The sequence below is a fragment of the Stenella coeruleoalba genome (genome assembly GCF_951394435.1).
Source record: "Stenella coeruleoalba genome assembly, chromosome: 11".
Classification (NCBI taxonomy): Eukaryota; Metazoa; Chordata; class Mammalia; order Artiodactyla; family Delphinidae; genus Stenella; species Stenella coeruleoalba.
The window spans coordinates 91,941,046-91,957,840 of record NC_137157.1 but is presented as its reverse complement, the minus strand read 5'-3'; positions in this window follow the sequence as shown (position 1 = coordinate 91,957,840).

Below are 16,795 nucleotides of genomic sequence, written 5' to 3'. Positions count from 1 at the left end.
CCCCGACCAAGGATTGAACCCATCCCCCCTGCACTGGAAGCTCGGAGTCTTAACCACTGGACCGCCAGGGCAATCCTGCTTCCATTTTTAAAATTTAAATTAAAATGAAATAAAATTAGAAATCCAGTGCCTCAGTTGCACTCCACCGAGGACTCTGAGGACTGCGTATCTGCATGTGGCTAAGCTGGGCTACTGGACAGCTCAGCTCTAGACCATTCCCAGAAAAGATAGTGATGTACAGAAATTAGCACTCTAAAGGACTAGTATCTGGAAACTAGTAGATGTTCACTAATACTATTTTAATAAGTACATAATGAGGATTTGGGGGCTGTTAACACTGAGACGTAACTCTGAGGCTTGAAGAGGGTTTTCCAGCCAAGGGTCTGGCTGGGGACTTTCTGCCCTGTGAAGCGTCATGCTCAGTCCACCTCTGAGCTTTTACTTGGGTGCTCCTCACTGGGACTCCTTTTTCTTCCTTGTCACCCCACGTAAATCCTACACGACCTTCAGGGTACACGATTCCAGCCTCAATTCAGCCAAAAGTCTTGCCTTGTTATTCTAGCCCTCATTTCTCTCCCTTTCCTTTGAGCTTGCGTAGCGTGGATGGTCCAGCTGCACACTGTGGGGAGCTTCTTTCCGTGGGCTTTTGAGCTGCTTGCTATGCGTTAGGTGTGTTAGCCTGTCTCTCTCATGAGATTCTAAACTGCTGGAGGACAGACCTACTTCTTTACTTTTATTGTGCTTAATATAGCGTTAAGGGCGTAATAGCTGCTCAATAAATATTATTTGATTTAATGAGCTAAGATACCTAAGTAAATGTCCAAGAGAGAACATCAGATCTCAAAGTACCAATAACTTGAACAAAAGGAATAACATGCCTCATTCTCAGGATGTCTCAATTTGATCAAGATGTCAGTTCTCCCTAAGTTAATTTATAAATGTAATGGAACCCTAATATGAATACCAATGAGCATTTAAAAAGAGAGAGATTGATATTAAAGTTCCTGTGAAAAAACAAATGCCCAAGACTAGCTAGGAAAACACTGGAAAGAAGGAGCTCCGAGGGTGCATTAGCCCTAACATATTAAAGGATGCTAAGCCTCTGTAACTAAAACAATATGGTATTTACCGGTGCGTGGCTAGACAAACAGACCAGTGGAATAGAAGAGAAAGTCCAGAAATAAACACAGCTACAAGTAGACATCCAGTATCTGACAAGGGTGATATCTATAATCACTGGGGCAAAGATGATCTTTTAACAAATGGTGTTGGCACAAACTGATAGCCATTTAGAAAAATATAAATTGGATTCATTTTTGTACCCTATATAAGAATAAACTCGAAATGAACTAGAGATCTGAATGCAAAACTGAAATTATACAAGTACCAGAAGAAAGCATGGGTAAATTCCTCCACAACTTGGGTGTAAATAAAGGCTTCCTAATGATCTGAAAATCCAGATGCTAGATAAGAAAAGATTGATAAGTTTGACTACACTAAAAAACCAAACAAACGAAACAAACTGGGAGAAAATATTTGTAACACGTATGACAGATAAAAGACTAATATCCCTAATATAGAGAGTAATTTTAAAAATTAAGGGGGGAAAAGGGCCAAAATTCCTATAGAAAAGCGCAAAATTCAGAAATAGATGGTTCACAAAAAGAGAAATATAAATGGTTCTAAACATATGAAAAGATGTTCAACTTCATTTAAGAGCCATGCAAATTAAAACTATAAAGAAATCATTTCTTCTCTGTCAGATTGGCAAAACTATAAAGCTTGACAATATACTCTGTTGATGAGGCTGTGAAGAAACAGGTCCTTTCATTCATGGCTGGCAGGAATCCAAGATGGTACCACCCCTGTGGAGGAGAATTTGACAGTATTTAACAAAATTGCATGTGCTTTATCCCTTGACCACAGAAATCCAACTTCTAGGAATTTACCCTGAAGGTGCACCTCCCACGGTATGAAAATATATATGCACAAAGTTATTCACTGCAGCCTTTTTTGTCATTGTAAAATATTGGAAACTACCTATATCTCCAAGCATAGGAGATGGGTTGAATAAAATATGGTATATACATGCAGTGGAGTACTGTGCAGCTGTATGAAGAAAACCCAAAAAACAAAGTAAGGGAGTTTTCTCTGAACTAGTATCAAATGATTTCCTGGAAATACTAGCTGGAAAAATGGAAAGTACAGAAGAGGATATATAGTATGCCATCTTTTGTGTAAAAAGGGAACGGAAATGAAACATACATATATCTTATTGTTACCAAAAGAAACACAGGAAAGATAAATCAGAAAGCAATAAACTTGATTACTTACCAGAGGGAGGGGATGGAAGTGATTCAGGAGGGAGTGACACTTCTACGTGAATAATACTTTTTGTATAGTTTGACTTTTGGAAGCGTGTTAATCTTCCGCATATTCAAAAATAAAATTAAAACAAGATGGGAAGGGAAAGAAAAGCCTAAAACGAAACAAACTGAAACGAATGAATCCAATTGTATTTCAACCACACAAAAGAAAGAACAAATCTAAGTAACTCATGAACACATTGTTTGACTATTTATCTTCTGTCTGGGCTGAGGTTGAGTGGAGGAGAATTGTAATCAACTCCCGAACTCTTCTTCGTATATAATCTCATTCATCTCATGGTAAGAGGTGTCAAGAAATTTGGAAACTATTTTAAATGTACTGTGGCATTGGGCAAATGAAGAAATGTGTTAATGCTATTGGGAGTGAGAAGTCCCATATGGGAAATGGATATCAAAATGTGGAATGGGGAAGGCAAGAAGGAACCCTGTGGGGCTGGATCGGAACTAGAGGCATCAATGTGAACTCATGATTTCATGTATACATACACACACACATGCATATGTATGTATACATATACACATGTGCACATAAATATGTATACATGTATATGTATTGTGCATGTGTATATAATATGTATATGGTATTATGTTTGTATGTATATATATAAATACATGTATATTTTTTCTAGCTTTGTCTACTGAAATACATGTATATTTTTTCTAGCTTTGTCTACCTAGAAGCAGAGACACCCCAGTAGCAATGAGCACCTACAACTCAAATCTTGGCCTCTAATTCCAAGAGCTCCTCAAAGAAATGGCCAGTTCCGGACCTAGGACAAGGTAGGTACATGATGAGCTTGGAACATTTGGCCAGAAAGTAAAGAAAGGCATGAAAAAAAAAATGATGAGGGGCACGCACAAGGACACAGGAACCACCTTGAAGGGATTTCTACTGGTTAAATCTGGTACAGTTTGAGCACCAAAATAATTAAGTATAGCATTGAATAATAAACCATTGAAAAAAGTAGGAATTAATAAGTCCCTACTAATAAATATGTAGGCAGATAGATAAACAAATAAATATATAACATTCTATTTTAAAAAGTTGGACTGTGTTCCTAAAAAATGTCAATGTCACAAAAATCAAAGAAAAGCTAGGGAAATATTTCAGATTAAAGGAATTAAAGACACATGACATTGCAGCTCTATTTACAATAGCCAGGACATGGAAGCAGCCTAAGTGTCTATCGACAGATGAATAGATAAAGAAGATGTGGCACAGATATACAGTGGAACGTTACTCAGCCATAAAAAGAAATGAAATCGAATTATTTGTAGTGAAGTGGATGGACCTAGAGTCTGTCATAGAGAGTGAAGTAAGTCAGAAAGAGAAAGACAAATACCATATGCTGACACATATATATGGAATCTAAGAAAAAAAAAAGGGTCATGAAGAACCTAGGGGCAGGACAGGAATAAAGACGCAGACGTAGAGAATGGACTTGAGGACACTGGGAGGGCGAAGGGTAAACTGGGACGAAGTGAGAGAGTGGCATGGACATATATACACTACCAAATGTAAAATAGATAGCTAGTGGGAAGCAGCCGCATAGCATAGGGCGATCAGCTCGGTGCTTTGTGACCGCCTGGAGGGGTGGGATAGGGAGGGTGGGAGGGAGATGCAAGAGGGAGGAGATACGGGGATATATGTATATGTATAGCTGATTCACTTTGTCATAAAGCAGAAACTAACACACCATTGTAAAGCAGTTATACTCTAATAAAGATGTTTAAAAAAAAAAAAAGACACATGACAACTAAATGAAATACCTGATCCTAGGCTGGATTCTGTATTGAGGGAGGAAAAAAACTAAAGATAAAGGATTTTATTGAATCAATTTATACCAACTGACTAAATAAAAGTATTGTATTAGTGCTGTTTACTAAAGTTGATAATTGCATTATGATTGTGTGAGAAAATATCCCTATTCTTACTAAATAAACAATAAAGTGTTTAGGAGCAACGGGCCCTGATGTGAGCAATTTATTATCAGAAGGTTCAGAAAAATTTATCTATCTGTGAGAGAAAGAATGGGAGAGGGCACAAATGATACAGCAAATGAGGTAAAGTTGTAACAATGGATAAATTGGGGGAAGGATAACAGTTCTTTGTATTATTTGTACTGCAATTTTCCCATGAATTTTAAATTACTTCTGTCCCCTGCCCTCACCCCTCCAAAAAATACTAAAAGTGTCTAGAGACTCCTAAACAGTTCTCAGCTATGCTTACAGAATAGTTGTGAACACATCCAGAGCTGGCATTAAATCCTTTCGGGACCAGGACTTTTGTCCCCGTGTGGCTCCTGGTCTTCGTTCTTATCCATCTCGCGTTAATTGTGTTATTGTTCATAAAGGAAAGTGGAACCGCAGTTTCTTCTAGTTCATCTGGTTCATTCCTAGGGGCAAAGAACAAACCTTACTCATCTCTGAAATACCCACAGTGTACTTGCTCAGTTATCATTTGCAGACTTGAAATGGATTGAATGAACCCAGCTTGTCGTAGTATCTGAGACTTTTGTGTGGTGGTCTGGAGAAAAACCTCTTCAGATCAAGGAAAGTACTCTAGTCAGCAGCAGCTCCAAGATCTGGCGAAAGTGGTGTAAACAGTGCTGGGGGCAGTGTTGAGCAGATAAAGTGGTTGTCATAGCCTCAAAATGCACTCCTCCCCGCAAAAGAGGATATTAGATATCCTAATCTCTGGAACCTGTGAATGTTACCTAATATGCTAAAAAAAGACTCTTCAGGTGTGATGAAGTTAAGGACCTTGAGATAGGGAGATGACCTTGGATCATCAGGGGGGCCCTAAATGCAATCACATGTATCCTTATAAGAGGGAGTAGAGGGAGATTAGACACAAAGAGAAGAGGAGACAACGTGACCATGGATGCAGAGACTGGAGTGATGTCCCACAAGCCAAGGAATGCTGGCAGTCACACCAGGAGTTGGAAGAGGCAGGGGAGGATTCTCCCCTGAGGCTCCGAAAGGAGCGTGGGCCCCTGACATCCTGATTTTGGCCTAGTGAAACAACCTTCAGACTCGTGGCCTCCAGAAATCTGGGAAAGTAAATTTCTGCTGTTTTAAGCTCTCAAGTTTTGTGTTAATTTGTTAGAGGAGTCTTAGGAAACTAACACAGTGGTAGAAACTGAACTTTCTTCAACTTCTGTCCTCACCCTCCAGCCCATTACATATTCTTTCAGGAAGGTGTGTCCTCCCTGAGCCTTATTGCTTTTAATTTACAACATAGAAAAATAGAATATGTAGGGATACTGAGAGTAAAGGAGCAAAGGTCTGCGAAATACAACCTCATCATGCAAGCCTTTCCTTCCTCTAATACGGGAAGGTAGGTGTTCCCAACCTTGCCATCTCTCTCTGATCCATCCAGATATCACAGGCACAAGGTGATCCAAATTGACTATATGAATAATCCTACCTCTTGTCTTTTTCTTTCTTAAATCATTATTTGACTGAGAAAGGATCTAATTCAGAATTTAAAAAGAAATCCAATTGCATGTACTTATTAGTCATACTCCCCTTAATAAAATTTAATGCACTTAAACTCCTCATCATTAATTTGGTTCATTGTCTCATTTAATCCCCATAATGCAACCAGGTAGGTTTATTAGTATTATTTTACTGATGAGGATGACCTTGAGGATGTGACTTTACAGATGATGATTCATGACTTTCTGATAAGTTATGGTAGGATGGCAGATCTAAGGGGAGTTCTATGCAAGCACAGCCTGGACACACATTTTGCCCAACTTACTGGGGTGATTAGCAAATATGGCAGAAGTTCAGAGAAGGTGAATCCCCATGGAGGCAAACAGAATTGACGGGGCTCGAGGACAGGAATTCCGGTGGAATTTGGAGTTGGTGGAGTCATCAGTGATTCCAACATAACTAAGTCTGCTTAGGTTTCCAACTGTCTCTGGTATCATGTGACTTTGAGAGAGTCCAGGACAGGAGTTTTCTTGAATGTAGGTCATTTCTATCTTGGCTGTGAAGATTCTAAACCATCTGCATTCTCTACTGGGTAACGGGTAGAATTTGAACATTTGGAGGTGATATTACCCATGTGGCAAAGAACAGTTTAAAAAATGCATGGTTAAAAAATGCAGCTGTTACTTCAGTCTCCAAGTCAATTATAATATTCTGGCTTTCCCTCTTGATGTAAGTAGTTGCTGGCACTATATAAAGATGACGGGATGGATGGTAGGTAGAATGGAATTGAAGGGTTAGTGCCAAAACTCTTAGGTTAAGTCATTGAAACTTTGAAGAAATCTGTTTCCTCATCTCTAAAATGGGGTTAATAAAATCTTTCCTACTTATTTCATGAGGATGTCGTAAAGCTAAAATGAGGAAATGTGAACTTCTTAAGAGTTTTGGATTTAGACACATCTTGGTTCTAATCTACTTTTTCCACTTAGAGAGCTTTGAGCTAGTCTGGTTCAAAGTTCAAAATCCAGTCTAGTTTCTGAGTCTGAACTGTGGAGATAGTAGCAGCTACTTCATAGGGTCTTAGAGGAAATTAAACGAGATAACAAGTACAAAGTATTTAATAGTGCCAGGCATAGAGTAAACATCTCATTCATAGAAGCTCTGATTATATTGAGTCATAATTGACATACGAAGGATTTAAAAGGTTAAAAGGAACTGTGCATCGTCTTACTGATAGTAGCAGTAGTAGTTGGTACAAGGCTCGCAAAATCTAAGCATGCCTGTGAAATATGCAAATGCACTTTTATTTATTAATGACAGTGAGCAAAGGCAAATATGCTTGTTCGGGCGATTAGCTTTAGACATAGAAGTACGACCAAGCCCTAATGATGTTTCCCCAGTTGAGACATTGTCCACCTATATTTCGACTTCAGGTATTTCTACTAATCCTGGCATTTTGTGAAGCCTTTTGCTCCATGTGTAACTCGATATGCATCTTCTACTTCCTAAGACTGTAAATTCCTTGAAAATAAAGACAGCATTTTCTCCGTGGCCATTGAGCCGGGTGGGCCCTGGTGAGGACGGCGTGGGTGTTCCATACATTAAGTACTAATCGGTGTTGGGGCATGGCAGGCATGGTTCACATTTCCACCCAGTGTGATTCTGGGGCATTGCGCGTAGGGGACATGGAGCAGGGGAGATGCTAATGATGTGCCAGGACTGGGAACCTCTTATTCAGGAGAGCGCACATGCTTTTCTCCCTGGGGCTTACATCCACAGCGGTATGAACGAAAGTAAATTCTGAAGCAAAGCCCAGAGGGCTGGTTATGACTCCTTGCTTTCTCTTTTGAAGTAGTGGCTTACATTAATTTAGACGCCAAAGTCTAGGCTCTGATACTTCCTAGCTGTGGGAGCTGGAGTGTGTCATTAGGTCACTTTGAGCCTCAATTTTCTTATTTTGAAAACAGGGGTTGAGAAGTTACTGTATAGCACAGGGAACTCTACTCAGTGCTCTGTGGTGACCTAAATGGAAAGGAAATCCAAAAAAAGAGGGGATATATGTACACATATAGCTGATTCACTTTGCTGTACAGCAGAAACTGGCACAACATTGTAAAGCCACTATACTCCAATAAAAATTAATTTTAAAAAATATAAAAGAAGGTAAAATGGGTGATAATATCAGTTCTATTTGCTTCATGGGGTTGTCCTAAGCACCGATGAGAAAGCATACGTAAACGCTATGCACACCGATACACGGGATTGGGTACACACGGGGACTATTATGATGTCACCCCCCCTACGGGCACCTTTTGGTGGCTTCTTGCCCAGAGATGACAGTCAGCTACATCTGAAGCACTGAGTACTCACTCCACTGGCTTCCAGGAGAGGCTGCTGTCCAGAGCACTTCAGGGGCTGCGCCCCCTTAGTGGCCCTCATCCTCCAGCTCACAGACTGTGCTGTCAATTTCTCCAAAGCCACCAGGGCCCAAACCTGGCTCTCCAGAAGCAGGAGGTGTGCATGAATCCGTTCCCCCAGCTCCAGCACTCATTTGTCAGCACTGACCAGTCGCTGTTCTGCCCAGAGTTGCCTGCGGCCACGAGCAGACATTTAGACAGCAACTGGCTGTATTTGGTGTGCAGTCGAGGACCCCAGAACAGAATTTCTTTGTGGGAGGGTAACCATTCCCCCACTGTTCCGGCTTCCTGGTGCTTCCAGAGTCTTCTATAAGTATTTCCACATTTGTCCAGACTTCTCCTTCCAGAGTCTTTGCTTTAACTCTTGGGGTTGAGTGACCCACTTGTACGCCTCATCCGTGGAGTATGACACTTGACCTGGCCAATGACAAAATCGTTGGCTGATGCGTCATAGGTCAATTACGTCTCCCCAGGTCCCTCAGGAGAAGGGACATTATCGGTTGTGACCATTACTACCCATCACCTCATGTTTTGAGGAAATTTCCAGAAGAGAGGGGTATATCTGAGATTGCTTTTGCCCCTCGCATTGGTAATCATCAGACGTGAGTAGACAGAGGTAATTGATCCTCTGGAAAAGTCTAGAGGCTTCCCTGCTTACATTTCTCATCGGCTCTTTTCCTTTTTACAAATACTCCAAGACGCTCATGGACAAATTCCCTTCCTGCTACTCCCTCCACTTCTCACTTTACCCGGAGAAAGACATTTCCAGGGCAATTATAACTTCCTTTACAATTTAATCACAGAATCACTGAACTTCAGAGTCAGTAGAGGCCGTGGAAACCGCTGTCTTAAGAGTTTCATGTGGACACACGTGGACCTGGGGGCTCAAAGAGATGAGGGGATTTAAGGGGCAAGGTGGCTCCAGCTGCATGCTCCCTGCTCTCTCACACTGCATGGAGCTGAAATTCCTCTTTGCAATAAACAAAGTATCATAAACTAGAAGGAAACTTGAGCGAGCTTCTGCTCTAGCCCCCTGACTGAGGCAGCAATGACCTGGCACCCAGACTGTACGCAAATCTATTTACTTCATCTTCCTACGTGATGTTCTTTCACTGAGGTCTCTTATAAGTCTGTCTTTCACTCTGTCTTTTTTGCTTGTTTTTTCTCTTAATTCCTCCCTCCCTATACACTATAATTAAATATTACTATTTTAGTCCCTAGGCTTGTGATGTATTTTCTTAAGAAAAAAAAAGGCACACAGGAAAACAAAGCAGTGCTGCCGTGTGGCAAAGACAACTGTATCCCAAACGTTGTTTTCCGCCAGGCACATCGGGACACCAGGCTGGTCCCTGCTCATCCCTTCTGCTCTTCCCTCCCATTTGTTTTGAACTCAGATTCTTTCACCAAGTTCCCTGGACCCCAAAGAACACCCTGTTCAGAGAGCCCAGTCTGTCCTCTACCCTGTCTGCCACACGTTACGGAATTCCAAGTCAAACAGTGCTTTCCTGCCGTTTCCATTCAGCACAACATTCCAGGACTGTTTTCTCTGCTGGCAGCGGACTCACAAAAAGAGGAAAGTGGAGCAAGCCTGTGAAGGAATAGGCTCAATTCCCACAATGGAAATGTTGGAAAAGTAGGTACGAAGTATAATCCCTGTAGTTACAGATCATTCATAGGATTATTATCTCAAAAAATTTTGTATATGCAAATTTAAAAATTACAGCTTGGAAATGTTTTGGAACCTGCCCAAGTTATCTGGGAGCCAAAGGGTTCTGTTCCCTCCTTCTGGTGACCAGTAATTTTGTTAGGGAACCATTGACTGAAACTGCCTGCCTTGGCCAGGCGCGATAATAACTGCTTGTGTGAGCTGTCTCACAACAGGAGGTCCCGATAAGGAACATGATGCTGCTGCTGGGAAACTAGCCAGGAGAATTCGGGAGGGGCCAAAAGGAGGGAGGAGACGCCAGCCCATAACATGTCCTGCCAACCTTCCAGAAACCCTTGCGCTGGAAACCATCTTGACTGAGGGATGTGTGCACCACAATTCAAGGAAGGGTCTTGAATTGGACCAAATATGGGCATGGGCAAGATGATTGGCCAGAGACAACCAGGAAGACTAACCGCATTACCATAAAGCCTGAGACTGTGAGCCACGTGGCAGAGCAGTTCTCCTGGGTTCTCTTACCCCACTGCTCTCTGCCTGGGCGCCCCTTCCCAATAAAGTCTTTTGCTTTGTCAGTACACGTGTCTCCTCAGATAATTCACTTCCGAGTGTTAGACAAGACCCCACTCTTGGGCCCTGGAAGGGATCCCCCTTCTATTAACAATTAGATCCAAACCAGGACTCATTTGAGAGTGAAAGGATGCATTACTAACGAGGATGCCAGTGGTCTTCTAGTTTGTACTTAAGTACCTTTACTAAGACTAGGCAGTGTTGTTGAATGCAAGTTTGTGTGTTGACGCATGGTGAGGCCAAGCAAACCAAAATGTCAGAGTTTGGAGCAGAGAAAGTTTTACTGCAGGGCCAAGCAAGGAGAATGGGCAGCTGGTGCTCAAAAAAACCTGAACTCTGCAATGGTTTTTGGAGCAGAGTTTTTACAGGCAACATTTGGAGTGAGGGCTGCAGGGTGTGTGACTTTCTTCTGATTGGTTGGTGGTGAGGTAACAGGGTGGTACTCTAGGGATCTTGCACTTGTGCTCAGCCCGAAGTTACTATCCTCCTCCTGGGCGGGATCCTTAGTTCCTGCAGAAGGACTCAAAGATATTTTTATGTCTATCCCTTGAGGAGGGCCTGGATCCTGCCCCATGTTGCACTATTGTTTCTTGACTTTGTTTCCATCCTCCCTTACTTCCATAATTAGTAACTGCTTGAATTTGCCCTTTGGAATGCAGAGAAGGTAGGAGGCTGGTCTTTCCCCTACAAACAAGAAACTGAGACATGGAAAGTCTTTTGTACCCAGGAGGGCCCCACAGGGTCCTGCTCGGTTTCAGCAGTGCAGTAGTCTCTGGACAGCTCCGAGCATTGGCTGCAATCAGCTTCTTTGCCTTTGTATAGATTCTCTCCATTGAGCCATCAGGCAGGACCGCATCCTTCTTCCCACAAGAACAGATTGATGTTTGAAGATAGTTCTCCCGTCCACTGAGTCTTTTCTTCCTCAGGCTAAATCTCTCTGGTTCCTTCAGCAATTCCTTATTTGGTGTAGTCGCTGGGTCTTTTGCCCTCCGGGCTGCTCTTCTGAAAGAGCTCCACTTCGTCTGTATTTGAAAGTGTCTGCCTGGAGCCAAAAGCAGTTCTCCTTCTGCCTGTAGCTATTAGATCTCTCAACCCGGCCTGACACAGCAGCTTCTTAGACAGACCCGAGGAACAGATGCTCAGCAGATACCCTCTTATTTTCCTGAGCTTCTTTCCACATACTTTCTTGGACATGGTGGGCAAGGGTGGGCAGGCATCAGTGATGAGACCACAGCTGCAGAAGGAGGAACAGGGGCCAAAGGTCACCTGAGCTGGTCAAGCCTTTTACGAAATGCACAGGATTAAATAGTTTTGGCTGACTTTCTGTCGAGGCTTACTTTCCAGACTCAGACTTAGATTCAAATCCTGTCTTGTACCACTTATAAGATGTCTAAACTCGAGCGAGTTACTTAATCTCTGTGCCTCAGTTTCCTCATCTGGAAAATGTAAAATCATGTTGCTGTTGTCAGGATGGAATTAAAGGTGCTGAGGAGAGCCCCTGGTGACAGGTAAGTCTCCCCCATGCTATTAGCGTTATAAGTGCTGTTACTCTCTCTGCTGCCCTTTTTTCTTGGTGCTGTTGGTCACTCCTGGAGAACTTTTCTGAAGCAGCAAAAACTACAACTCACCTGAGTGCTTCAGGCTGGAGACTCACATTTGCCTTCCAGATTGCAGGTGTCTCTGTGGGAGGATAATAACATGGAAAGCCTGTCATTAATCCCTTTCTGTCTCCTGGGGCCTTTCATGTTAAAGAATTCCAAGGCCCTTGAGTAAATGAAGCCAAAACAATCATTAAAACTCTGGACATTTGTATGGCAGGTACAAGAAGTCATTCTGATACAGCTCGTTATCTGTAGTAATTGCTCGTTATCTGAAGTTTGGGCTTTAAGGGCTTATTCTAAGTAACCTTTAAATTTCAAAGCTCAACCCAGAGTCTCCTTTCCATTCTTTTTTTTTCCTTCCCTTCTGGCAAACCAGGGACAAAGGCTCTGAACACTCCTTCCAGCTCCATTTCCTCAGATGGGAGAAGAGGAAGGTACAGGCCAAAAGAGGAAAAGGGCAGTAACATGGGATTCCTGCAAAATCACATCACAAACAGCAAAGAGAATTGGACCTTTCATCTTAAGATCTCCCAGCTATTTATACTTGATATTCCTGTATCTGCAGTCAGACATAATTGTACTTAATTTATGTAGAGAGTGTTTTGACTTGCCCATGGTTAGAATTTCACCTCTTAGGCATAAGCAAAAACAACAACGATATATTGGTTTGTGAAATCAGTCCCATTGTTTCTGATTTTTAATTAACTCTGCAAAGTTCCTTAATCAAGGCGGTGCTGGAGGTCTGTTCTGGTCCCAGCTCTGGGCAGCATGGTAGGCCTGGCCGCCTGCATGGGCATGACTGCATTGTTGGGGAGGAAGTTTTCCTCCACCCTTCTAGGTTCTTCTGGCTGCTCTAAGAATGAAATTGACATGGAACAGATTAGCAGGAGAAAAATCAAACAAAAGTTTAATAACAAGTATACATGGAAGAGACCCAGGAAAATGGGGTAACTCACCACAGTGTTGGCCAAAGCCCTCCCCTTCGATACTACCTTCAGCTAAAGACGAAAGAAAATGTTGGGGATAGGGGTTTGGGATTTGGAAGGGGAGGCAAGCAATCCACATGGAGTTAGTAAAGCGAATGTTTGGTAAATGAATGTTTGCTGGGCCATCCAGAGACAGTGGGATACAGAGTGGACTCTGATCCCCAGGCCCTGCTGAGCTTCCCCACTACACTCAGCCCTTACTCTCTGCAGATCCCTCTAGTGACAGCTGTATTCCAGGAACAGGTCTTCTATCTAAATTCTTTTAGGAAATTATGGGGAAGGTCAGAGTTCCTGAGTCTTCTGTTTCTTAAAAATAATCAGCCTAAATTAATCCTCAGGCCAAAAAGGCATATTTTGGGGTGGCAAATTTTGCTTCCCTACAGCATACATAGTGGGTGGTTTATAGGTTGTCACACGCACAACTGTGAATGGTCAAAGGCTGCATTCAATCACATTGCAAATCCCTCATGCTCTGGTGAAAGAAAGAGATGCTAAAATTCCATTTCCTGATGGTCACATGAACCCTCTCAATAGGGTGTGTCATCTGCCTAGGGATAACCTGAACCTCTTGGGAAGATTAGGATCTATTAATCTGGGAGAATCTCTTCACAGCACAGACTTGCAAAGATGTGTGTTCCCATCTCCAGTGGCAACAGACGTGCCTGGGTTTCCTCTTGCCCTCTGTCCCACGCGTGGCTGGTGGGATGGAGGAAACGTTTGATGAAGTGATCTGTAGTCTCTGTCGCTGCTCTCTTGGGTTTGGTAGCACATTCTTATTCCTAATTTCTGGTTTCTTTAGGGAGAAGGACAGAGGGCAGTGAATTAACATTCGGTGAGTCCTTATAATGAATCAGACACGTTACATACATGATTTCACAGGTTGTAACATTCCCTGAGAATCCTGGTGTTTTTGAAAAATCCATGTTAGGGAACATGGCGGATGGTCTACACTTCAGACCAGAACACAGGAGATAAGGGGACAGGAGGATTCTCTTTGTAGAACCTTCTCAGTTCTCTCTGCTCACAGGAGATGAAAATGCTGACAGGATGTCAGATTCTAACACTGATAGACTTCCACATTTGGGCACTTTTGGGGAGTGCAAATCTTCCTCTGCAGGTTTGTGAAATGATAGGCTCATATTACTTTGTGGACTGTCATACCCAATGGCAGTAGCATTTTGGATTTGTACTGGTGACCCTGAAGAAACAACTTAACATCTTAGCATAACTCATTGAGAGAACATTCTCAGCACTTCATAAATCATGTGTCTGAGATGCATGGCTGTTAGAAGATCAGGCCGTGACCAAGGTACCTCTACCCATCTTGCAGGACAAGTATCTCGGAGAAAAGAAACTCACTGGATACCCTGAACATGTATAATGATGTCAATAGCATGATAACTATTTGTTGTATCTGCTTAATTTTGGTTCTTATTGCCTTAGTTTTGCTTTTGCTCATAAGAGTTATTGCTTGCTGACCATAATAGCTCAGAACTTAATTCCATTAACATCTTTTTTGAATAGGTGACACACCCTGTGGCTCAGAGATCCCAGGAACAGTGTGAAGATGTGGCTTCTGAAGTTTGACCCTGACGGTTTCCTGGGGGTGGGCAGGTGGTCTGTTCCACATGATGAATTGTTGGAAAGAACTTATATGAATTATTGTATTCTGCTTTGCATATATAAATACTTAAGTCTGTGCTTAATAATATCCTTGATGTAAATATCCTATGAACACATGAACAGCTAAATCAGCCTTTCAGATAAGTTCAATGGGCTTGTCATCCCACAGACAGTTTTTAACAGCCTGCCCTCTCTCCAGGCTACAAAACTTGTATCACAGAGACAGTAAAACTAATGAAAAACAAATTAACATTCCTTCCTATTGACTTTCCTTATGCTTCTTCTGGTAATAGGTATGTAGAATGGTGACATATGAGACTTATCGATTTACAAGTGTTTACTGGGCACCTTTACCATAAAGCTAAGTGTAGATGCCTGATCTAAAAGAGGTGGGAGATATTGTCCCTGCCCTCAAACACTACTAATAAAGTCCAGGAGTTAAAAATAACACTCAAGAAGTAAGCATAAAAATGTTTGACAATATGTATAAATTGTGTGACTAGCCTCTGCCCCGGAGTGCTGGGGAAGGTCATCATGGAGATCCAGACATGAGCTGGGACTTGAAAAAATTGTAGAATTTGTATTATTAATAATAATTATAATAATGGAGCACATTACCATGTACACTGAGTTCTTTTTATGATCCCTATACCACCTCTCTGAGATGGGTGGTGGAAGGAAGGAATAGAATTTGTTGAAAAATATGCTAAGCGGACCAGAGGACACCTGCACACGAAGTGGGTTTCATCACAGAAGAGGAATCTTGAGCTTAGGGAACCCAAATCTTTTATAATGGGGGGTAAAAGCCTTGATTTTTGTTCCGAAGGGAGACTCTGTCTTCCAAGGCTGTTTATTATACCAATGTCTTTGAAAAGATAAATCTGGAACAAAGAGTAGTCAGTGCCTCTCTCATAAGACATGCAAACTTATGAGACACCCAAGGAGAACTGTCTCTCATTACTGTCTCAAGATTACCCAGCTAGTCAGCTTCAGGGATAGGATTAGAACCAAGGAAACCAAGATCCTTGAAATGGTCTCACTGGTTCCCTGTCCAAGATATCAGACTCAGATTTGCTCCAACACCTGGGACCAGCCCTCATCCACTTTGGGAAGTTTTGTTGCTGGTCTGGCTCATACGAGGCATCACTCATCAATGACTGGGCTCCTTTTATGCCCTTTGGAGCCAAGTCCCAACCTTGGGCTCCATTCTCGTGGTGTTTCTTGCCTTGTTTTTCTCATGGCTGAAGTGCCTGTCTTGGATTCCCCTGCCATTTTCCGGGCCACTCCGGGTCAGCGTCATGCCTGGATCTGCGTGTCTTCTACCCCACTGTACTTGGTGCAGCTGTCATAGTTGCAGGAACTCCCGACAGTGACCTGCCTACCAAGAGCTTTAGTGCTGTCATTCCTTCTACTAAGGCTACTCTGAAGGCCTAGTTGGGCTTCAGATATCCTCTCCTGTAACATCTCTTCCCATGTGCTTGTACGACCATGTCCAGTGTGTTCTGTTTCTGGGTCATCGTCCAGTTGCTCACTTGATTTCATTCCAGTGGGAGAGGGAGAAGGTGATGGGGAGATCGAAGATGGACAGCATGAGCAGAGTGCTGCCGGGTGATGGCGATACTGGGCCAGCCCGGAGGCCAGTCTGATTAGAGCCAAGGGGAAGAGTGGCACAGAAGAGACTCTGAATGCCAGGCTGAAGAATACTGATGCAGCAACCGCTAAATCATAGAGCATCGTAAAACTTGATGGTAGTGTGCTCGGTTTGATGGAGAGAGCATGGATTTGGGAATCAAACAGAACTGGGTTTGAATCCTGGATCTGCTGTGTACTCGAGCATGACCTTGGAACTTTTGCTGTCTGTCTCACAGTTTCTCATCTGTAAAATGGTAGTAACAACACCTATTTCATGGGGCTGTGATGAGGACTGTTGATAACACACATGCAACACTTACCACCCTGACCTCAATATTCAAATGCTATTCTGCATTTCTCATTATGGAATGTTTGCCCAGGGCAGACCCTAGAGCTTATTTAATCCAACCCTCTTATTTAATTCAATTAATTACTTTATTTATTGAAGTATAGTTGATTTACAATATTGTGTTAGTTT